This window comes from Saccopteryx leptura, chromosome 8, assembly GCF_036850995.1.
Source record: "Saccopteryx leptura isolate mSacLep1 chromosome 8, mSacLep1_pri_phased_curated, whole genome shotgun sequence".
Lineage (NCBI taxonomy): Eukaryota > Metazoa > Chordata > Mammalia > Chiroptera > Emballonuridae > Saccopteryx > Saccopteryx leptura.
Genome location: NC_089510.1, coordinates 65,718,313 through 65,743,562, shown reverse-complemented (window position 1 = coordinate 65,743,562; position 25,250 = coordinate 65,718,313).

Below are 25,250 nucleotides of genomic sequence, written 5' to 3'. Positions count from 1 at the left end.
ACCTAGCCTGACCAGGCGGTGGCGCAGTGGATAGAGCATTGGACTGGGATGCGGAGGATCCAGGTTCAAGACCCCGAGGTCACCAGCTTGAGTGCGGGCTCATCTGGTTTGATTGAGCAAAGCTCACCAGCTTGGACCTAAGGTTGCTGGCTTAAGCAAGGGGTCACTCAGTCTGCTGAAGGCCCACGGTCAAGGCACATATGAGAAAGTAATCAATGAACAACTAAGGTGTCACAAGGAAAACTGATGATTGATGCTTCTCATCTTTCTCCATTCCTGTATGTCTGTCTGTCCCTATCTATTCCTCTCTCTGACTCTCTCTCTGTTTCTGTAAAAGTAAGTAAGTAAGTAAGTAAATAAATAAATAAATAAATAAATAAATAGAGGTACCCAGGGACTAACTTTTCTGAATCCTCACATGTCTGAAAATACTTTTGCCTATGTTTATGTTTGATTGTGGTTTGGATGGTGTGACAGAGATTGCTAAATCTTCCTTTTATCCATTCCCTCTTTTGAGCCCTTCTCCTTTGTTTTAGCCAGGCCCAGTCTGCCTTGCTGCTCGGTCTGACTACAGACTAGGTTCAGAATTAATGTGTCCAACTTCCATATGCCATTGGAATGAAAGCTCCATTTCCCTGGGACTGTAGTTTAGTCCAACTGGCGATGATAGCTTTGACCATGTGGACTAAGTCAGCCCCTAGGACGTAAGAACGATGAAATACAAGGGACTGTCCCTTGATGTCCTTGTGGAGCTGAGCTGCCTTCCTGAATCACCAAACTACACCACCCCCAGTGCTGGACAGAAAATAAATTTCAGTCTTATCTGAGCCACTGTGTTTGAAAAGATTGAGGGAAGGTGAGGCAATCCCTGTGTTACAGCAGCTTTCCCTAGTTGAGAATAGAAATCAGTTGAAAGTCATTTACCTTCAGAATTTTGAAAATATAATTGTATTGCCTTTAAACTTCTAGTGCCAATCTTGAGAGGACCACTGACTCCCAGGCCTATGTATAGATCTGTTTCTTCATTTAGGATTTTTTTCTTTTCCTTGGCATTTTAAAATTCCATTATGATATATATTAGTGGGAATCTCTTTTCAATCAGCGAACTGAACACCTAGTGAAATTTCAATCTGAAAACCTATACTTTTAAGTTCTTGAATTAAACCCTTTCCTTCTTGAATTATACCCTTTACCATTTCCTCTCCTCATTTATATATGCAATTTCTAGATCCCCCAATAGTCATATGAGACTGCACTTTTCTCTAATTTTCTTATCTTTTATTTCCTGTTTTTTGAACATCTGCTTTTTTGTTATATTTCTGATAATTTTTTTATTTTATCTTTTTATTCTTTCATTAAGTTTTTATTTCAGATTGATATTTTTAATTTCCAAGGGCTCTTTTTGGTCTCGAGAATATTCCTTTTTATGCTTCTTATTCTTGCTTCAGCTCTTATCTCTCTGCAGATGTTAATTATAAGCTCTTCTACTTTAATTTTCTTCTGCTCCTATATTGCCTATGTGTTCTCTGAAATGGTTATTACTATTAGTAGTATTATCATTATTATTTTGTTGTGATCTCTCTCTTACCCACGTGTGAAACCTTTTCAAATGTCTGGTGTCCTTGGCTATTTATTCAGACTTTTATGTGAGTGTGGAAAAGAGGAGTCAACATTATATCTTTCCTGTGATATTCTCAGGCATCAAATCAGCCTTTGTGTTGGGCAGGACCAGATATTAATGTCCAGATACCTCTCGTCTGAATTCCTTCCGTTTCCCCATAGAAGAAAACACTGCCTTGAAGCTGGGGCACCAACCTGGGGCTCTGGTAGTTGGGCTCGGAAAGGTGGTTGGGAATCCTTCCCTTTAGTAATCAGACTTTTCCTTTATCCTTTGATGGGTACACATCTCCCATCATCACTGTGCTTGGTGTCTCCAACTCAGGAATTAAATGATTCTGTTTCCAAGGCAACAAATCTCAGGTCTCCAGGACTGTGGGGCAGAGATAATTTCCTGGTGGTCTGAAGTAAAGAAGGGCCCTGGAGCTCCAACTATTTGATTTCTAACTACCAATTAATTTTGCTTTCACCCTTAGCAACCTCGCCCCCACGTTTTCACCCAGGGCTAAGATTATTAGGGGGTCTGTAGGTCAGGATGGCTCACTTCTCATAGCAATTCCATCTCACAGATCCAAAAGTTGTGTTTTTATCCTGCTTTCAGACCTCCCCATATATTCTGACATTTCTTATCTTCCATGCACTCCTCCTCCATGTTCCTTGTCCTTGGAATAAAGCATGTCTGTAATCACTCAATCCATTCTTTTTAAAGTAAATTCCAGATTATATTTTAAGGTAATATTAGAAATTTTAAATGCTTTGTAGGATTCTAAATGTTTTGGAAACTTCTGGAAATGTCTGCATTTCTTAATAGAGGTAATCTCCACAGTGCTCCTGAGCCTTTGTGGAATCAAAAGCCATTAGAGGTTTCAAGAATCCCGTGCAGAAAAGTGACCCCAATAGAAAAGTAGAGAAAATTTGAAGCCTCTCTTGGAAGGCGATTGTCAATTGTTTGAAAAATCCACATGGTGAAAAATTGTCTTAAGGTGGCTATAAATCAAACTGACAGTAGGGCTTCTCTAATTTCTCACCTCGCCCAGGGACTTCAGTGTGTTGTTTTTTCTTATTGTCTGGAGGAGTTACAAAAGAAGGTCTCTGTTTTCTGAGACACTGGTCTTCTAAAGTCTAATCATACTTAAATGCAACCGTCTGGCTCCCCTTCAAGGAGGTGCTGGGGCAGTTTTGATGCTCTAAGGTCACACCAAAAAGGCAAGAAAATCTTCCACATGAACAAACACATTCGTGAGCTCAAACACACACTGCTTATTATTGAAGGTTCTGAGGTTAAACAAGATCTTCCTGGAAAAGGTAACGTTGGCCTCCTTTCTCCCCATCCTTTTCCTCGACCTAACTCCTCTACAGGAACGTCAAGGTCACTGCCATAAATTTAGTTGACATCAGAAAGCTTTCTCCATCTAAAACTGACAGAGAACCGTTAAAACTGAGAAGCTCTTCTCCCATGAGGTTATAAATCTGTTCTCTCTCTCATTAATTAAAAAATTTTTTACTTCCTTGGGCAAAGTGGAACACTGCTGTCAGTTATCCATGTCAGAGAAATCATAATATTATTTTAGTTTATCTTCAGCACCCTTCTAACTCTGACTGAGTTATTTTGAGGGAAACCAGGTTATTTTTGGCTCTTCAAATCTATTAATCTTCATAAAGAAGAGGCAGTGTTTAGGATCTCAATGTCAGGTATACTTGGATTGAAATTCATGATCCCCCAATACTAAATATGACTTTTGAGCATTCAGCTTAACCTATAACATTTATATACAGTTCACAAAATACATCATAACAGTATAAAATAAGATAATGAAGATGATTAAATGGAATAATGCATATAAAGATTTGAACATATACTTTTCATATAGTAAATATTGAGTAAATGGTCAATAAATTTAATTCATTATTGTTGGTATCGGGAATATTAAAAAAACATGTGTGTATGTAGTTATGTTAGGTGTGTGATATTGAATTATAAAGGTTTAGAAGACGAACTAGTGAATATTGCAACTATTCTGAAATGGACTTTCTGATGGCTCCAGGCTAACATCCAACTCCCTGGTGAGAAAGGGACATGCTGCTGCCCAGGACAGAACTCACTTGATGTTTAAAGGTAAAAGCAGTAACTGTGCCTTTGTTTATCAGAGCACGTGATGAGAAAGTATGAGACAGACTGGGGTTCCTGGATTCTCTTTTTAACTTTACATTGAAAATCAGACGTGTGACTAAACACAGATTCGGATTCAAGTTTAGTCTCCATCCTTCAACCAAAAACAAACATTACAGTTTGTACGACCTTGTTTACCTCTCTGAACTTCAGTTTCTCAAATCTTTGAAGTAGAGCCAATAATCCCTACCTTCCAATACTTCAGTGAGAAGCTCATGGATGGATCAATGCTTATACTCACCTCTTACGGGGTCTATAACAGGAAGTACTGTGAGGTACTGCTACCTGCCTGCTTCCATTTAAGATTGTCCCTATTGCAAGGTTTTTTCTCTTTCCCATTTTAAAAGCAACCTCTTGGAAAATTAAAAACTGTTGGGAGACTTGACTCTTTGAGGAAAGTAATTGTAAAATGGAGTTAAGAGTCCTGGAATATATTCCCACCCAATTCATGTGATTTTGGTCAACTCCCTGCCTTGTCTAAGGTCTCAGTTTTCTATATTCTAAATAGGGATCCTAGTTATGATTAGAAGACTCGTCCCAAATCTGATTAATCTGTAATTCTAATTTAGTTTCTCCCTTTCCAATTTATATCATTGTTTGATATTTCCTGGAAATATACATCAGCTAAATTTTGCCTTAGAAATTGTGTTGAAACCAAGAGAATAGAGTTTCTGAAAGCATTCAAGCTAATGCCCCCATATAATTTAAGTTATTTACTCTAATCCATTTATGACTGAAGGACCTTTGGAACTACTCAGTACGTCTGTTATTTCTACTCCCCAGACAGTGAAGAGTTATTCTAAGAAGGATAAAGGGACATGTCATTTATCACTCAGGCCCCCTGAACATACCCCAGTGCCTTCCTTGAATATTGCTGAGAAAAAGAAATGCCCTACACAAATTTTTGTCCAGCACTTTTCAGGAATTAGGAGACAATAAAAACTCTTCAGATGTCAGAGGGAGAAAGATTTAAACATTAAATTCTATACCCAGTCAAACAATCGATTACATACAAAAGCAAAATTAAGACATTTGTGGATGTGCAAAAACTCAAGAAGTTCACTGCCTTAATACTCTGAAAGATATTACTTGAGATATAGTTCTCTGTTAAAATAGAACAAAAACTTGTTAAAGAAAATGAAATTGAATACAAAGAGCAGTGACAGCAGAGAAGGGCTGAGAAATAAGGAAGACTAGAAATCAAGTAAGAGAAAATCCATCAACTGGGACATTTAATCTGAAATATGTGGAAGGCACAGAATGTTTCTTTCTATTATGACTTAATTTATCCTGCCTAGATCTTTACTGGATAATATTTACATAATCAACATATTTTAAATTTGTCATTCATTTTCTTTTTTATAATCCATCAATAACATAATCACATGAGATGTATTAACAATTACAGAAGAGAATGCAGATATAATAACTTTAGATAGTTTAAAAACAATTACAGAGGAAAAAATTGGAGATGGAGGAGTATACTATTGTCATTTTCTTTATAGAGAGTTTATCACTGTCTAAAGTTGATAAAAATAGAATATAGAGTTTAGGTATATTACTTAAATTCATAAAGACAACTGATAGACTTTCCAAAAATTATAATCAAGTTAACAAAAAGTTAGGAAGTGGAAGGGAAAGAAAGAGCGGATAGTAATGTCAGTGAGTAAACACCTCCGACCTCATATCTAGGAAATAATAGCCCTGTCTAGAGGTAATACATCAAAAAAGACAGTAAAATATCAGAGACCTAAGCCTGTTATATAAAGTTATAACAATAATTACTAGTACAATTAAAAAGAGAGAATGCTGACAGTGGCTGTCTCTGGAGAGTGGGGTTCGCGATGAAGTGGGGGATGATTTTACTTTTTATTTATTTATTCAATACTTTTTTTGCTCCTCTGCTTTGTTTGAATATTTTAAAATTCTGTGCATGCATTAATTCTACATTTAAACAAAGAAAAACTCAGTCTATTTGAATATCTAATAACATATAAATAAAAATCAAGATGATGGTTTGACTTGATGCTGTCATATATTTAAGTCTTTGCAAAAAAAAGGTAGGACTTTGAAAAATCAGGTTTATCTTCTTTACTTTAAAAATTAAGTATCATGGGCTAAGAGAAAGAAAATGACTTTCTCAAGGTTACTTTATAGTGCCAACCATAAAGTCAGATTATTACTCAGTTCAAAAAATTATCTAAACACTTTTTTTAGTAGCTAACATTGTCACAATCTTCAAGCACTGTCAGTGTCAAATTTTGGTAGCTTTTGACATAAGTAACCACCCTCTTAACCACCTGTTCTCAAAAGAAGACTTGAGTTTGACTACCTTCTCTGCCTCTTTCTTCTCCTTCATTACCTAGCTATAAAATGAGACAATCTCAATGCCTACAAGCAATGTATTTCCAAAAATTTGTAAACCATCAAGTCTTAGATCAATGTTATTAACACCATTTTAATGCTTTGTTCATCTTGCATAATACAAGGAAGAGCCTACACAGACTTTGAATGGATTTACACCAAAGCAAACATGTTTTGTTGTCTATTATGAAGCCCGTCAAAGTGATGTGAGTACAATTTCCAGGCTTCTATGACCCATTAGGCCTTTAAATAAGATTGTTTCTGGACAAGTCATGGTCCTCTCAAAGGGCATCTTCCCTTTTATTCATTGACATGCAGAGCTACCAACAAGGACATATGCATGTCCCAAACTGTTTAGCTTTTCTTCTTTTCTTTCTTTCCTCTCCTCCACACTTCTCTCCTTTTCCTTCTCTTCTTCCTCCTTCTTCTTTCTAACAAAATCAACCTCAACAAAGAACTCAGTATATTAATCTTTTCTTTCTATTAAGATCAATACCTCTCTAGCTTCCGCTTTCTCTACAGCCTGCATTACCCACCCACACTTGCCTGGTGAACAGACACTTTCTCAGGTTCTGCAGTGCCATGGGCTTTACCCCATCGGCTTGATTACAGGCTTCAGTCTGTCTCACCCCTTCCCCTCCCACCGTGCCTGGATCATACTGCACCTTTAAATCCTAGCTTATAAATCAACCTCTGCTATTAAAGCTTCCTTGATCCCCCCCAAACCTAAGCAATCATTCCCTCTTTTGCTTGCTATAGTTTTTTATCTAGTCCTGTGTTTTGGCACGAATCTCTCTGTTCTTTAAAATGGAGTTATACACACATGTGCCTCAACATCTGATTATTTTCATTCTGTGAAATCCATGTCTATGGTCTCTGCTCTCTAGTTATATAAGACTCGGCACAGAGTAGGTGCTCAAAAAATATCTATTAAGTTGTATTGTTTTTCCAAGGCTTATGTAGCTGGTAAGTGGTCAAAGTAGGACTAGAGCCCAGGTTTTTGATTGCTGCTCCAGTGTACTCTCCATCACCCAATATGGCCTCACATATTGCACCACATATTTAAGGAGCTGAGCTGAGCACTTTGAACTATAATAGGAAATCTGGAGTGGAGGGGCAGTCATGATGTGTTCCCTCTTGATATCAATTTAAGCTGACAAGGTAAAGCACAAGATATAAAAGTGCCCTTGGAAGAAGCCAATGTTAGGATTTGCCACTTTAATATTTCATACATAGCAAAAACATGTCAGGCTTTATTAGGCACCTTCAACTTCCCTTAAAGAAAGGATAGAAGATGTTTGATAAAGTGTCATGACTGCTACACACTTCTTAATCTATTGTTCTCAGGTGAAGGAAACACTGTTTCTGAAAGTGGTTTGCATTAAAGAAAACCTTCAGAAAGCATTAGGTTTGCTTGCCATGTGAACTTTCTGATTTAAGAGGTGATTCAAGAAGTTAAAAACTGAGAAGTTAATGTATTTAGTAAACCTGTCATCTAAGACCAGATTAAAAACAAAGAGCAAACTTTTGATTTATTATAAGTAATCATTAGTATTTAACTATGCATTTTTGTTTCTTTTTATTGAATTTATTGGGGTGACACTGGTTAACAGAATTATTAACAGGTTTCTGGTGCACAATTCCACACCACATCATCTGTACACTGTATTGTGTGTTCACCACCCCAAGTCAAGTCGCTTTTCATCAACATATATCCCCCTACACCTTCCTAGTAATCGTTATTTAACCAAGAAACTTTGGTATCACTTTTATTTTTCAAAAACATTGAAACATAATCCCAGTCTAAATTGCTGTTTGGTTTTCTTTCCTGTTTCATCCTGAAAAGTAATAAATAATGATCTATAAATCTAAATATAATGTGAACCAGTGACAACAGTTTAGCTGAATTTAATTTCTCCTTTTATACTCTGGGTCAAGGAAAAATCTGTAACAACTGTACATTAACATGAAATGTTCCAATCAAATATGGATTGTCTGAATCTCTACTCTTTTCCCAACACTCAAACAAGCTCAGATATTAGTCACCTGTCTTTTTCATTTTACACAACCCACTTACATGCAATCTCTATTACACAATATAATATAAGTGCCCTGGTTCCGTTTGGAAAATTGAAGCTTGAAGGAACATACTGTCTAAAATACATATTGATTTGCACAGTGTAACAAAAAATCTTTTATCTGAGATTTCTTAAGTAAAATAAGTCCAGGTATTTGAAATGGGATTAATCCTGAATCTTTGTGTAATAAGTAATATTTACACACTTCTAATCACACCACTCTTCCAGGGGTTTAGAGCACTTTATATCTGTCCACAGAAATATCCTGGAAATTGCTGCTGCACTCTTAAGGTGTGTTTCTCAAGCACCCTCCCCTCCTTGTTTATTCAACTAATACAAGTTTTTCTTCATTTATAGGAATGTCAACCCCTTTAAAGTAAGAGTCACTGCAACAGTACTAAAAATGTTTCTTTGAAGGAATAAATCTGCCTGACCTGTGGTGGTGCAGTGGATAAAGCATCAACCTGGAATGCTGTGGTCGCCAGTTCAAAACCCTGGGCTTGCCTGGTCAAGGCACATACAGGAAGCAACTACAATGAACTGATACTTCTCACTTCTCCACCCTCTTTCTCTCTCTCTCTCCTCTCTCTCAAAAAAAAATCAATTAATTTTTTTTAAAGGGAAGCATAAATCTTCTCAAAGCAAAGATGAGAAGAAAAGTCTTATTTGGACACTGTACTGGTTTGAATAATGTCACCCAAAAATATATGTCCAAATCTTAACCCCTGTATCTGTGAATGTGACCTTATGTGGAAATAAGGATCTCAGAATGAGATCATCTTGGATTTAAAGTAAACCATAAATCTAATGACTGGTGTCCATATAAGAGAGAGGAGAGGAAAATTCTAGACACAGAGACACAGAGCAGAAGGAAATGTGAAGATGGATACAGAGATTGGAAAGATGTCGCTACGAATCAAGGATTGTCAATAACTGCTGGCAGCCACCAGAAGCTAGAAGAAATGCAAGAAACTGGTTCTTCCTCATGACCTCCAGAAAGAACTAACCCTGCCGATATCTTGATTCCAGACTTCTGTCCTCCAGAACTGTGAGAGAATATATTTGTATTTTTTATGGTGGCCCCAGGAAATGAATGCAGACACAGTGATGGGGACCTAAACAGAAATTATTAGCTGAGCATAAAAAGTATACATGTGTGTGTGTGAACATGTGTATATGTATACACACACACATAAGTTGGAATCATTACTGTCATCATACACCCTCTTAATCTATTATATAAAAGTGGCAGCTGAGAAGAATGTTCAGTAAATATTTGTTTCACGAATGAATAAAAGATTTCATCAGAAACCTTGCAGTGTATGTGGTGTATAGATGTAAATCAGGGACAAATCTTTCTGAGGTTGGAAGAAGTAAAGAGATTGCTCGGTCACATTTTTCCCAGTCTCTGTTGGGGTTATCAAGAAGAAAAAGTCAACAAGTTCCCCTCCCCAAAGGCTGCCTTGCTCTCTCCTGTTAGCCAGTTGAGAGGGATCTCCTTTATGCCTGAACACCCAAGACTTCATTTTATTGCTTGAAATTAGAGTCACTTCTATATGGAAGGTCTCCCTCGTATGAAACTAAGCAAGTCGAGGGCAATTTCATACAGTGGAAAGTGGGTAGATTCAAAATCAGGGGATGTAAATTTTTTTCCTCCTAGGACCTTGAGCAAGCTACATCTTCTCTGTGCCTAGGGCTTGTCTGTAAGCTAGGAATAAACATCCCTGTCAGACACCCTCACAATCTTCCCGGGAGTAGCAAATAAGATTGAACTGAAAGTATAGCCAGAGAGAGCACATGACAAAAAGAGTACAAACCAGAAAAATCAGTCCAAATTAAAACAAATGGAAAACATTGTTTATCTTTGCATCCCTTGGGGCATAGCTTACATGGAGCATTGTGCATGCAGGGTCTCAGTAAACATTTGGGCAGGAACAAGGCGGGTCCAGGGGCAGCAGCCTCACTCAGACTGCAACCATGAAACTTCAGAACAGAGTTTGTTGAAGGCCCTTGGAAACAAAGGAGCCAACCATACAAGCACGCTCTTCCTAACTCTACAAAGGGTGCCTTGGGGAATAACATTGTCTGACACGGCTATTTGCAAAGGAACTTGCGCAGCTCTGGGAAGCCCTCCACCCCTGTGCCAGTGGAGCTCTCATGGTCACGGTTGACCTGGCCAGAAAGCCAAGAGACACGCCCTCTTCTCTGGGCTTCAGACTTTAAAAACTGTCATCATCTCACATTTGGCATTTTCACATTTTGTTGACTCATAATGATACATTTCTTTTTGGATAATTGCCTGGATTCTGAGTTAATGCAGTACTTGAGACTTTTTATTTCTCCCATCAAAGTTCCTACTCTTCCTCTATTTCAGGCCCCTGCCAAGGAGTCTTTTCCTTGCTTCATTATGATTCATTTGATTTATGAAACAGCTAAATTGTGCTTCTCCTGTTGTCACACAAACCTAGGAAATTTCACCAAATGCCAAATAAAGCAGGAAGAAACCTTATGGCGATCTTCTGCAGGGTCCCTTACACAGCTGTCCGCAACCCTCTCCCCCCAGAATCCATGTATGGGTTCCAGGAATGTTATAAAGTTCCAGGTGCTTTTCTATTGGGCATGTGTATTTGGGGAGAGTAGTCACTTCTAGCAGACCTATAACAGGTTGAGAACCACATATCTACTCCAACTTTCTCTTTTAAAATATTCTTACTAATATACTACTACCCTATGGTGAACATTTATCACATGCCAGGCCTTGTATAGAGGCTTTACCTGTAGTATTTCATTTAATCGTCACAAAACTTTTCCAACCCATATATTTTTATTATTGCTATTAATGAAGCAGTTGAGACTAAGTAACTTGGCTCAACTTAATTTGGCCAAGGTCCCCTAGCTAGTGAGATAGAATAAGATTCCAACTTGTCACTGTCTAAAGAGTATGAGGTCCACTTCAGAAATAGCAACTATCATTACCAGGAGATTTTCCTCTTCACTTTGTGTGATATTATTTATCACAGTGACCATTTGCCCCAGAGTCATTGATATCTGCCTAGAATTGAAGGTCACCCCTCAGTCTGTTTGTCTACCATGAGCTGGGACAGTGCTTGCCTCTTGGTGCTGCCCATGACCATAGCTCCTGGACATTGGAGCAGCACTCTGAGAGAGTAGAGAGATGCTCCACTTCTCTGAGGGACAGGACAGACACCTGGGGCTGTTCTGACTGCTACTCTGTGAAGGAGATGGCTGGTCCAATGTCTTGTACAAATGAGGATTAGGGCCCAGGAAGTGGAAATGACTTGCCTAAAACACTAATTAGACTAGAGCATGAAATAACAGAAGTTGTAACAACTGGGAAGCAGACCATCCAGGATCTAGTTCAGGACCTGCTTTAGTGGGTAAATTTAGGAAAGTCTCTCTGCTTCTCTGTTCCTGTTTCTTCATCTGAAAAATGAAGACACTGAATCATGTGATTTCAAATTCACCTTCTCCCTCACCATACCAGAGATGACTGACCCAAGCTTCATTTTCTTAGTATGTTTTCAGCATGTGTTGCAAACATGCAAAGTATTTGAGCAATAAATCAGCTCTCACCTAGTTTTCAAGGTCACAGAAAGAATCTGGGAGAATATTTTTATTTATAAGTCATCTCTTTTTAAATAAAAAAAGCACATAAAAAGTTAATAGAAGTCATTATTGGTGAATCACCAAAAAAAAAAAAAATAGTAAGGCATAATCAAAGGTAGGCAATTTAAGATGATGGATTATCAACTAGCTTGTCTCCTGTCAGTTCAAAAAGCATTCTGACTGCTCACTTCCCATTTCCAAAGCATCAAACTCAAATAGCTTTTCACAAAAACAATTGAGTCAGACAAATTGATATAACTGCTTTATGAAGCCTAGCACCCATCACCACCACCTGCCTGGTCTCCCAACTTTGTCTAACATTGCTCTGAAGAAAGGGAATGACCATTTATTGAGGTACTCACTATGTGGCAGGTATGACATAAGACACTTAAAATATTGCATCTCATTTAATCCTCTCCATAACCATATGAGAAAGTCTGTAATATTTCTATTTCACTCTTGAGAAAACTAACACTTAGAAAATTTACATACCATATTTTTCACTCCATAAGATGCACCTGACCATAAGACGCACCTAGGGTTTTAAAGAAGAAAATTAAAAAAAAATATTCTGAACCAAATGGTGTGTTAAAATATTTAATAAAGTATACCACAATAATATTTCAACAATGTAAACTCAACAGCAGTATTAACAACCATTAGCACTGTTATTAACAAATGAAAAGGGACTTTAATGTTCAAATACTCTTCTAGTTGCCTGGGAACCTGCAGCAACTAAAAAAAAAATGAACATTTGCTCTACAAGATGCATGGGCATTTTCCTCTCCACTTTTGGGGGAAAAAAGTGCGTTTTATGGAGTGAAAAATATAATATATCACAAAGTTGTAAAAGTGCTAAAACCAGAAATTAGAAAATGATTTTAGGACCAGTCTTCTTACAAAAGGGAGAAAATGAGACATAGAAACAGACACGCACACAGAGAGATCCCCATGTGAAGATGAAGGAAGAGATAGGGTGGTGCTTAAAACCAAGGAACACCAAATGTTAGGAGCAAATCACCAGAAGCTAGAGAAGAGCTGTAGACCAGAACCCCCCTCACAACCCTCAGAAGAAAACATCCCTGCCAACACCTTGATTTCAGACATTTACCATCCAGAATTATGAGACAATAAATCTCTGTTGTCTCGGCCACCCAGTGAGTGGCACTTACAGCAGCACTAGCAAGCTAATACACCCACTTAGTTGGACATCAACGTCCAAAATTTCATGAGAGTACACAGTCTCAGCCATGGCGATCCCTTACACTCAGTTTAAAGCTCCTCCTATTAATTTGTTCACTCATCTCACCACAACCATGACAGAGAGTGAAAAATGGCAAATATTATTACCCTACTTGACAGAAAAGTCATCAGAGGCTGAGAAATTAGCTTGTTCTTTACCATCAGGCAAATAACCAAGTGACGAAACTAAAACTTGGACTCATGGACTTCTGTTTTAGGTCCAAAGTGCATTCCCCTACATAATGCCAAGTCTCCAAGCCAATATAAGGGGATAGTTAGTAGGACTATGTTCCCTAAAACTTCAGTATTAGTACCCATCATTTAACATAAAATTTCCATCATTTTAATTTGAAAGTAATTCAGTGCTTTGAACATTCCCTGAGGGAGTAAAGCATAAAGAAATGTTGATGAGCCCTGGCTGGTAGGCTCAGCAGTATAGCATCTGCCCAGCATGTAGAAGTCCCAGGTTCAATTCTCAGTCAGGGCACACAGGAGAAGTGACAATCTGCTTCTCCACCCATTCCTCCCTTCCGTTCCTGCAGCCATGGTTTGAATGTGTGAGTTGGCCCTGAGTGCTGAGGATGGCTCCATGGTCTCCACCTCAGGCATTAAGAAAAGCTTGGTTGCTGAGCAATGGAGCAATGTCGCAGATGGGCAGAACATCAGCCTGAGATGGAGAGAGGGGGTTGCCAGGTGGATCCCGGTCAGGGACCATGTGGGAATCTGTCTCTCTGCCTCCCTGCCTCTCACTTGATTTTTAAAAAAAGAACAAAGAAATGTTGATGACTGTCTCATTTTTCAGAGGACTTTTTCCAAAAGGCCTGTTGGGAGGGGGGTTTTCTGTTTGGCCTGGCCAAGGATGACATTAAAAGGAGTCAACTCAGAGTAGCTACTCTCAATGCAATCAATACACATATATTGACTAGCTATAATGTCCTAATACTGTGCTGGGCCTTGGAGGATGTAGGTGACTAAGACATAGTCTTTGCCCTTCATGGCTCATAACCAGCGAAAGACAGAAATATAAAGAGAGAATTTCCTGGAGGAACACTTAGCCCAGTCTGGGGCTAAGCAGAGTAACCACCTTTGCTCTCTCAAGTCCCTAAAATTTACACATATCTCCTGGAGAACAAAACTTTCCAGATACCTCAGAAAACTCATCACAATGATGTCAATGAAAAAAAGAAGTTAAATATCTGCTTTTCAAATTTATAATTTTTCTTCTCCCCAAAAATAGTTCTCACCTCCACCCTAGTAAGATGGAAAACTTTTTACATTCTCTCAATTTTTTTTCAATATTATTCTGTATTTTAAATGTAAATCATTCTTACCCCCACCCCAATGAGAGTAAAGAATTGTTTATATCCTATCTTCTTAAGATTGTCCTGTATTCTAAATGTGTTATATTCTTATACACTCACTGTGTGCCAGGTACTTTGCTCAGTAAATTTTATATTTGACAAATTTTATATAATTTCCATTGTACAGATGAGTAAATGCAAAGAAGTTAATTAATTTCCCCATGATCACAAAAGTGACAGAGAATGAAAGTTCTCTACTCTCCATTCTACCCTTTTACTTTCCAAGAAACCACAGTTTTATTAAGGGTAGCAAAACACCCAACTGAAAACTACATTCCTTTGCCTCCTTTAAAACAAGGTGGTTATGTGATATAGTCACTAAGAGGGGGGTGGTCCTAGAAAGCTCTTTGAAGGAGTCTGAATCAACTGGCACATGCTATTGTGTCCTTGCCCTTCCCAATGTGTCCTAACTAGAACAGGACTATGACAGATGGTGCTTCTGCAGCTATCCTAAGATTAAAAGGAGTCACAAATCACTGGAGCTCCAAGATGGCAGCGGAGTAGGCGGACGCACAGACGCCCAGCTCTCAACACCAAACTGGAATACAAATCAATTTAGGAAAAATCAGCATGAAAAACCAACACTGAACTGCAAGAACAGCTCTCAAAAATCAAGGAGCAAAGAGGAAGCCACAATAACCCTGGTAAGGAGTGCCTGAATCTCCTCTGCTTACAGGAACGGAAGGGGGGGGGGTGTGAGGTTGAGAGCCCAGATAGGATTTCACAGAGGAAAAAGAGCAGAAACTACTGCTCACAGCCACTTACCTGGCGACCAGGGAGCAAGGTGGGTTGAAAAGACCAGCTTATCTCCCAAGTGGAAAGGACAGGGAGAGGGACAGACTGTGAGGGGCTAAGGTATGCAAGAAACGAAATAAAAAAGCTGACTCATTCGTGCTGGAGGCGGCCATAGCTGGGGGAGGGACCGAACCTTTCACAAAACAGAGCTGAAGTGCTTCCAGATCAGAGATCTCTGGATATCTATCCAGCTCCAATCAGCGCAACAAGACACAGCTGAAAACAAGAAGTGGGGAGGAGGGGCAGTAACTCAGGTCTCCATAGAGATCTGAGATACACCTCCCCCTACTGAAGCTGAGAAAAAACCCTGCCCCCAGTGAGATTAGTTGGTGGAAGAGACCTTCAGCATCTCAGGTTACACCCACAGCATTCCTGGTTACAGTTTCAAGGAAGCCCCCTGCTGAGATCAGTTAACAAGACTATCACCTGTTAAGAAAACAAACAAATCAAGACTTCAAAGCTGCCCAAATCCGAAAGTGGATTACAAATAATAGCTGATACCAACCCAAGAAGACCTAGAAATAACACAACTGAAAACCAGAGGCAGACAACACCAAGCCTAGACTCAACCAACTCTACAAATAAAACAAAAAAAAAAAGAAGATGAGAAGACAAAGGAGTGCAATCCAAATGAAACCACAAGAGACACCTTCGAGAGATGAACTGAGTGATTTGGAAATAATCAAACTTCCAGATGCGGAGTTCAAAATAATGATTGTAAGGATGCTTAGGGATCTTAGAACAACAATGGAGGGGCAGTTTGAAAACCTAAATAAAGAAATAGCAAGTATAAAAAACAATCAGTTGGAGATGACAAATACAATATCAGAAATAAAGACCACAATGGAAGGAATTAAAAACAGGATAGATAGAGCAGAGGATCGAATCAGCGAGTTAGAGGACAACTGGAATGAAGGCATGAAATCAGAGAAGAAAAGAGAAAAAAGACTCAAAAAGTCAGAGGAAACTCTTAGAGAGCTCTGTGACAACATGAAGAGAAATAACATCCGCCTCATAGGGGTTCCTGAAGAAGAAGAAAAAGAACAAGGGATAGAGACTTTGTTCAATCATATCATAGCTGAAAACTTCCCTAAATTAATGCAAGAGAAACTCTCACAAATCCAAGAAGCACAGAGGACTCCATTAAAGAGAAACCCAAAGAAACCTACACCAAGACACATCATAATTAAAATACCAAAGCTAAGCAATAAAGAGAAAATATTAAAAGCTGCAAGAGAAAAAAAAGTTATCACCTACAAAGGAGCCCCCATAAGGATGACATCTGACTTCTCAACAGAAACACTTGAGGCCAGAAGAGAATGGCAAGAAATATTCAAAGTAATGCAGAACAAGAACCTACAACCAAGACTACTTTATCCAGCAAGGCTATCGTTTAAAATTGAAGGAGAAATAAAAAGCTTCCCAGACAAAAAACAACTCAAGGAATTCATTACAACCAAACCAATGCTGCAGGAAATATTAAGGGGCTTGGTGTAAACAGATCAAAGTGGGAAAAGAATACAGAAAAAAAAAAAGGAATGCACCTTTAAAGAAGAAAATGGCAATAAACAACTACATATCAATAATAACCTTAAATGTAAATGGATTAAATGATCCAATCAAAAGACATACGGTAGCTGCGTGGATAAGAAAACAGGACCCATACATATGTTGTCTACAAGAGACACACCTTAGAACAAAAGACACACATAGATTGAAGGTAAAAGGATGGAAAAACACGTTTCATGCAAACGGAAATGAAAAAAAAGCTGGGGTAGCAATACTTATATCAGACAAATTGGACTTTAAAACAAAGGATATAGTAAGAGATAAAGAAGGCCACTACATAATGATAAAAGGAGTAATCCAACAGGAAGATATAACTATTATAAATATCTATGCACCTAATATATGAACACCTAAATATATAAAGCAGACTTTGATGGATTTAAAGGGCGAGATCAACAGCAATACTATAATAGTAGGGGATTTCAATACCCCACTAACATCACTAGATAGATCCTCAAGAAAGAAAATTAACAAAGAAACAGCAGACTTATTGGAAACACTAGATCAACTCGATTTAATAGATATCTTCAGAACCTTTCACCCTAAAGCAGCAGAATATACATTCTTTTCAAGTGCTCATGGTACATTCTCTAGAATAGACCACATGTTAGGGCACAAAAGTGCTCTCAACAAATTTAAGAAGACTGAAATCATATCAAGCACTTTCTCTGATCACAACGGCATGAAACTAGAAATGAATCACAACAGAAAAGCTCAAAAATTCTCAAACACATGGAAACTAAATAGCAGGTTGTTAAATAATGAATGGATTAAGAATGAGATCAAAGAAGAAATAAAAAAATTCCTAGAAACGAATGACAATGAGCATACAACAACTCAAAATTTATGGGACACAGCAAAAGCAGTGCTGAGAGGGAAGTTCATAGCACTACAGGCACACTTTCAGAAGCTAGAAAAAGCTCAAATAAACAACTTAACCCTGCATCTAAGAGAATTAGAAAAAGAACAGCAAGTAAAGCCCAAATGTAGTAGAAGGAAGGAAATAATAAAGATCAGAGCAGAAATAAATGACATAGAGGCTAAAGAAACAATACAGAGGATCAATGAAACTAGGAGCTGGTTCTTTGAAAAGGTAAACAAGATTGATGAACCTTTAAGTAGACTCACCAAGAAAAAGAGAGAGAGGACTCAAATAAATAAAATTAGAAATGAGAGAGGAGAAATAACAACTGACACAACAGAAATACAAAATATTGTAAGAAAATACTATGAAGAACTGTATGCCAAAAAACTAGACAACCTAGATGAAATGGACAAATTCCTTGAAACACACAATCTTCCAAAAATCAATCTGGAAGAATCAGAAAACCTAAACAGACCAATTACAACAAATGAGATCGAAACAGTTATCAAAAAACTCCCAACAAAGAAAAGTCCGGGGCCCGATGGCTTCACAACGGAATTCTACCAAATATTCAAAGAAGAACTAACTCCTATCCTTCTCAAACTATTTCAAAAAATTCAAGAGGAAGGAAGACTTCCAAGCTCCTTTTATGAGGTGAGCATAATTCTGATTCCAAAACCAGGCAAAGACAACACAAAGAACGAAAATTATAGGCCAATATCTCTGATGAATATAGATGCAAAAATCCTCAACAAAATATTAGCAAACCAGATCCAACAATATATGGAAAAAATCATACACCATGATCAAGTGGGATTTATTCTGGGGAGGCAAGGCTGGTACAATATTCGTAAATCAATCAATGTGATTCATCACATAAACAAAAAGAAGGAGAAAAACCATATGATAATTTCAATAGATGCAGAAAAAGCATTTGATAAAATCCAGCACCCATTCATGATCAAAACTCTCAGCAAAGTGGGAATACAGGGAACATACCTCAACATGATAAAAGCCATCTATGAGAAACCCACAGCCAACATCATACTCAATGGGAAAAAATTAAAAGCAATCCCCTTAAGATCAGGAACAAGGAAGGGGTGCCCCCTTTCACCACTCTTATTTAACATAGTCCTGGAAGTCCTAGCCACAGCAATCAGACAAGAAGAAGAAATAAAAGGCATTCAAGTTGGAAATGAAGAAGTAAAACTATCATTATTTGCAGATGATATGATATTGTATATAGAAAACCCTAAAGTCTCAGTCAAAAAACTACTGGACCTGATAAATAAATTCAGCAAAGTGGCAGGATATAAAATCAATATTCAGAAATCAGAAGCATTTTTATACACCAACAATGAACAGTCAGAAAGAGAAATTAAGGAAACAATCCCCTTCACAATTACAACCAAAAAAATAAAGTACCTAGGAGTAAACTTAACCAAGGAGACTAAAGACTTGTACTCGGAAAATTACAAAACATTGATAAAAGAAATCAAGGAAGATACAAACAAGTGGAAGCATATACTGTGCTCATGGTTAGGAAGAATAAACATCATTAAAATGTCTATATTACCCAAAGCAATCTATAAATTCAATGCAATACCAATTAAAATACCAATGACATACTTCAAAGATATAGAACACATATTCCAAAAATTTATATGGAACCAAAAGAGAACACGAATAGCCTCAGCAATCTTAAAAAAGAAGAATAAAGTGGGAGGTATCACACTTCCTGATATCAAGTTATACTACAAGGCCGTTGTACTCAAAACAGCCTGGTACTGGCATAAGAACAGGCATATAGATCAATGGAACAGAACAGAGAACCCAGAAATATACCCACAGTTCTATGGACAACTGATATTTGACAAAGGAGGTAAGGAAATACAATGGAGTAAAGACAGCCTCTTTAACAAATGGTGTTGGGAAAATTGGACAGCTACCTGCAAAAAAATGAAACTAGATCACCAGCTTACACCACTCACAAAAATAAACTCAAAATGGATAAAAGACTTGAATGTAGGCCGTGAAACCATAAGCATCTTAGAAGAAAACATAGGTAGTAAGCTCTCGGACATCTATCGCAGCAATATATTTGCTGATTTATCTCCCCGGGGAAGTGAAATAAAAGACAGGATAAACAAATGGGACTATATCAAACTAAAAAGCTTTTGCACAGCTAAAGACAACAAGAACAGAATAAAAAAACAAACTACACAATGGGAGAACATATTTGACAATACGTCTGATAAGGGGTTAATAACCAAAATTTATAAAGAACTTGTAAAACTCAACACCAGGAAGATAAACAACCCAATCCAAAAATGGGCAAAAGAGATGAATAGACACTTCTCCAAAGAGGACATACAGATGGCCAATAGGCATATGAAAAAATGCTCAACATCACTAATCATTAGAGAAATGCAAATTAAAACCACAATGAGATATCACCTCACACCAGTCAGAATGGCGCTTATCAACAAAACAACACAGAATAAGTGCTGCCGAGGATGTGGAGAAAAGGGAACCCTCCTGCACTGCTGGTGGGAATGCAGACTGGTGCAGCCACTGTGGAAAACAGTATGGAGATTCCTCAAAAAACTGAAAATCGAACTGCCTTTTGACCCAGCTATCCTACTTTTAGGAATATACCCCAAGGACACCATAGAACGGCTCGATAAGGAGAAATGCACCAGCATGTTTGTGGCAGCATTGTTCACAATAGCGAAGATCTGGAAACAGCCCAAGTGTCCGTCAGAGGACGAGTGGATTAAAAAGCTTTGGTACATATATACTATGGAATACTACTCAGGCATAAGAAATGATGACATCGGATCATTTACAATAACATGGATGGACCTTGACAACATTATACGGAGTGAAATAAGTAAATCAGAAAAAAAACTAAGATGAATCCATACATAGAAGGGACATAAAAATGAGACTCAGAGACATGAACAAGAATGTGATGGCAACAGGGGTGGGGGGTTGGGGGAGGGGGGAGGGGGTGAAGAAGGAGAGAGGGGTTAGGGGAGGGGAGCGGCACAAAGAAAACCAGATTGAAGGTGACAGAAGACAATTTAACTTTGCGGGAGGGGTATACAGCACAATCAAATGTCAAAATAATCTAGAGATATTTTCTCTCAACATATGTACCCTGATTTATCAATGTCACTGCATTAAATTTAATTAAAAAAAATCAAAAAAAAAAAAAAGGAGTTACAAATCAATATATATTCACGCACAGAAATTCTGAGCAGCATAGGAGGAGCTAGAGTCACCACTGATATTTAGGGATGATGTGCCAGTGATAGACTGCCCATCTCTGAATTTTTCTTTGCTCGATAGGAAAAAAGAGATATTATTTATGAATCCTCCCCTTTTTTTTCTTTTACTTGCCATTGAATTCATTCCCTAAGTGAAAGACATTACTAGTCAATGGTAAAGGCATATTACTGACTCCAAAATTTGTAGATTTCAAGGTCTCACTTTGAGAATCCGGGAGTAAGGAGAGGGGAGGACAATGGTATGTTTATAATGCAGGATTAAACAGGGCGTAAACTGAATACAATGAGAAGTATCAGGTATAGAACTGAGGAAAAAGCTGTGCTGGGAGACTAACAATCAGGACTCTCCCCTAGCTTGGCCACTAGATAATGGTGATATTGAGTAAGTCACATTTTGGGCCTTGGTTTCTTCATCTTGACAATGAGAAGTCAGGTCAGGGATTCCCAGGGTCCCAACATAGAGGATGAGCTAAGCTATAAACTCTGCAAAGCAAGGAGTTCCCATATTTTCAGTGGTTTGAAGTGAGATTTCTGTGACTCTTTTCCCTGAGGTATTTCAGGTTTAACTGGAGACATTCTGAGATTGTTGTAATTCTCTCACCCCTCCCTCCACTGCCTGTAGCCAGGAGACTTTTATGAATATGCATAAAGAATGTGTACCTTACCCAGGAGACACATCCCCACACGCATCAACTTCTTCTATGCGTGCACAAAATCCTTCCTGTGTGCACGGACTCTTCCCTGCAGTCACAAAATCATCTCTGTGTGCACTGAGTCCTCTCTGTGTGCATGCAGTCCTCCCCACTTCCATTCCATAGTCACCATTTGGCTCCCACACACTTACACAGACCTGGTAGGTAAGACAGTTTTACCCACACAGGACCAAAAAAAATGCATTTTCCATCTGAGCAGTTCAAAGAACTGTACAGATTATACTTTCTTTCTCAAGTGTTCTAAGAAATTTACAGCCATTTGTCTTTGATATATAAAAATTTATTATCAGCAGGCACATTGAGAGTTTTGAGCTCTGAAATCCCTTTATAGGCTGAGGCAGCTCACATAAATACAGAAATATAAAACAGTTGTTGAACAGACTTTGGGAAAAGAACAGAAAACTAAAACAAAAAGACAGAGGTCCTGAGATCAGCACAATTTACAGATAGCACATGATCTTATACTGTTGTCAGAAGAGGTCACAAATTGGTTTTGAACTTTTTAGTTGCTAAGGCAAAATTCAGTCAGTTTCAAAGTCACTCACTTCCTAAAAGTTACAGTTCCACAGCAAATCTGTAGCCCAATCAATCAAGAAATTTAGGGGCAAAGTCTGGAACCTTGCACACCTTCCCAGTGCTAAACTATCTCTAAGGAAGTCCTTGACAATCCCTTATAGGCATGGTAACCAGAAAGCTGATGGACAGGACTTCTCTAGAGTGTCTGCAGAGCAAAGATGTTCACACAATAAAGATGGAGCTAGTTAAGCCAACAGAGATAGAGACTGTTTTCAGAACATGATGTTCAGCCAGTGTGGGCAGCCACTGCCATAACCAAGTTACATTAAGAACAAGGGCAGAGGGCCTGACCAGGCAGTGGCGCAGTGGATAGAGCGTCAGACTGGGATGCGGAGAACCCAGGTTTGAGACCCCGAGGTCGTCAGCTTGAGCGCAGGCTCATCTGGTTTGAGCAAGGCTCACTAGCTTGAACCCAAGGTCGCTGGCTCGAGCAAGGGGTTACTCGGTCTGCTGAAGGCCCACGGTCAAGGCATATATGAGAAGGCAATCAATGAACAACTAAGGCGTTGCAAGGAAAAACTGATGATTGATGCTTCTCATCTCTCTCCGTTCCTGTCTGTCTATCCCTCTCTCTGACTCTCTCTGTCTCTGTAAAAAAAAAAAAAAAAAAAAAAGAATAAGGGCAGAGGGACAGCTAGTCAGAAATGTGTCAACAAAAAGTACCACAGAGAGAACTGTCTGTTGGTGCCCATCCAGGCAGTAGGTATCTTGAGGAGGGAAAGTCTTAGAGTCTAGACCTGGAATTTCCGTGGGGTGAACAGCCAGATGCTACTACCATTTGGTGTGAGCAGTTGCTCTTAACAATGCATCTACTCTCAACAAGCAAGCTCCTGATTAAAGCTCAGTTTCCCAGGGAGACCTTCCTGGGACAAGACAGTTCTGTCATGCAGGGGAATGTGTTCTGATTTCTGTGGCCATGGTCCTACACTGGGAATCTACAGTTTCATCCATCAACCTCATGAGCTTGGTTAGTCTGAGTCTGCCCCGGAAGAAGATTATACATGCTGAGTGATCACAAAATCAGGTCTGACCCTGCAGGACTGAGGACCAGACACCAGACCAGAGCCCAGTCTCAGAGGGAAGAAATACACCCTCTTAGGACTCTGTGGAAGGTAACTGGCCAGCAGTTCCCATGGAGCCCCATCACCCTGCCTTGTGTTTGAAGGGGTCAGCTCTGAGGAGAACTCAAGTTCCACACTAGCCCCTGGCTTTCTTGTCTCACTTCTTCACTTACTTGTTTAGGTGACCTTGGTGACCTTGGGTCTGACCACCTTTCACACATGTTACTTCTGGGAACGTGTGCCTATCTCAGACCCTGCACATTGATGTAAAAAAATCATTACAGCTCCAACAATCAAATTGCTAGTACTTTACATTTACTATGCACATTACCCATGGGCAAATTTGAAAATTATAGCTCCTCATGGGTGGTTTATACCAGATTTCAAATAGCCCAGCCCAGCGTGAAACCACAGGGAACTAAAATGAGGATGGAGGCGGAAAGTAGAGAAGGATTGACTTTATCTTCTGATTAGTTGGGATGAAAAATGACTGAGAGACACAAATGGAATGACAATAACATGGTTCATTGGCCTGATCGCCTGCTGTTCATAAGCAGATAATGGAGCCCCAGGAAGCTCATGTGGCTTAAGTCTGTTTCTGATTCCCAAATAGACTGGCAGAAGTGGTTTCAGTTTAGACTTTAAACACATTCTTAGGCTAATGTAAAATTAAAAAAAAAAATTAATAAAGTGAAGAATTCATAGTACATTCAGTGGGAGGTCAGTCAGTGTTGAGAGGGAGACAGAACAACACAATGCCTGAGCCTTCAGGGTTCAGTTTTAAAACAATCTCCCCTAGATAGTCTTTGTTGAACCTCCTTCCCAGTCTACAATCTGGAAGCAAGCTCTAAATTTAATCTTTTTCTTTAAACCATTTGATTGAAGTATGATTAACATACAAAAAGCTGTACATATTTAATGTTTACAAATTCATGTCTATAAATCCATCACCACAACCTGTGCCATAAACATATCTATCACCTCCAAAAGTTTTCTACCATTCTAGTCATGTTTTGGTTTATTTGGGGGGGGGGGCTTTTTTGGTTTTTATTTTTTGTATTAAGAACACTTGACAAAAGATCTTCACTCAGTAAATTTTTAAGTGTACCATACAGTATGATTATAGTTGTCTAGGTCTCATTCATTTGCAGAACTGAAACTTTGTACCCTATGGTTAAATACTGCTTCTTTCCTCCCTCCCCCCAGCCATTGGAAACCACCACTGTGTACTCTGCTTCTAAGGAGTTTGACTATTTAAATTATTCATATAAGTGGTATCAAGTATTATTTGTCCTTCTGTGTATGGCTTACTTCATTTAGCACAATATCCTCTAGGTTGTCACAAATGGCAAGATTTCCTTCTTTTGTGTGGCTGAGTAATATTCCATTATACTTATATAACATGTTTTCTTTATTCATTCACCCATCAGTAAACCCTTAGATTGCTTTTATATCTTCATTATTTTGAATAATGTTGCAATGAACATGAGAGAACAGATATTTCTTTGAAATTTTTATTTCAGACCCTGTCCATTTGGCTCAGTGGTAGAGTGTTGGCCCAACATGTGGATGTCCCAGGTTTGGGCACAAAGGAGAAGTGCCCATTTGCTTCTCCACCCCTCCTCCACTTGTTTCTCTCTCTCTCTCTCTCTCTCCCATCCTGCAGCCATGGCTCAAGTAGGGTGAATTGGCCCCGGGCATTGAGGATGACTCCATGGCCTTCACCTCAGGTGCTAAGAAGAGGCTCAGTTGCTGAGCAACAGAGCAATAGCCCACATGAGCAGAGTATCACCCCTTAGTGGGCTTGCCAGATGGATCCTAGTCAGGGCACATGCAAGAGTCTGTCTCTCTGTCTTCCCTCTTCTCACTGAAGAAAAAAAAATTCTGATTTCAATTCCTTTGGCTATATACTAAGAAGT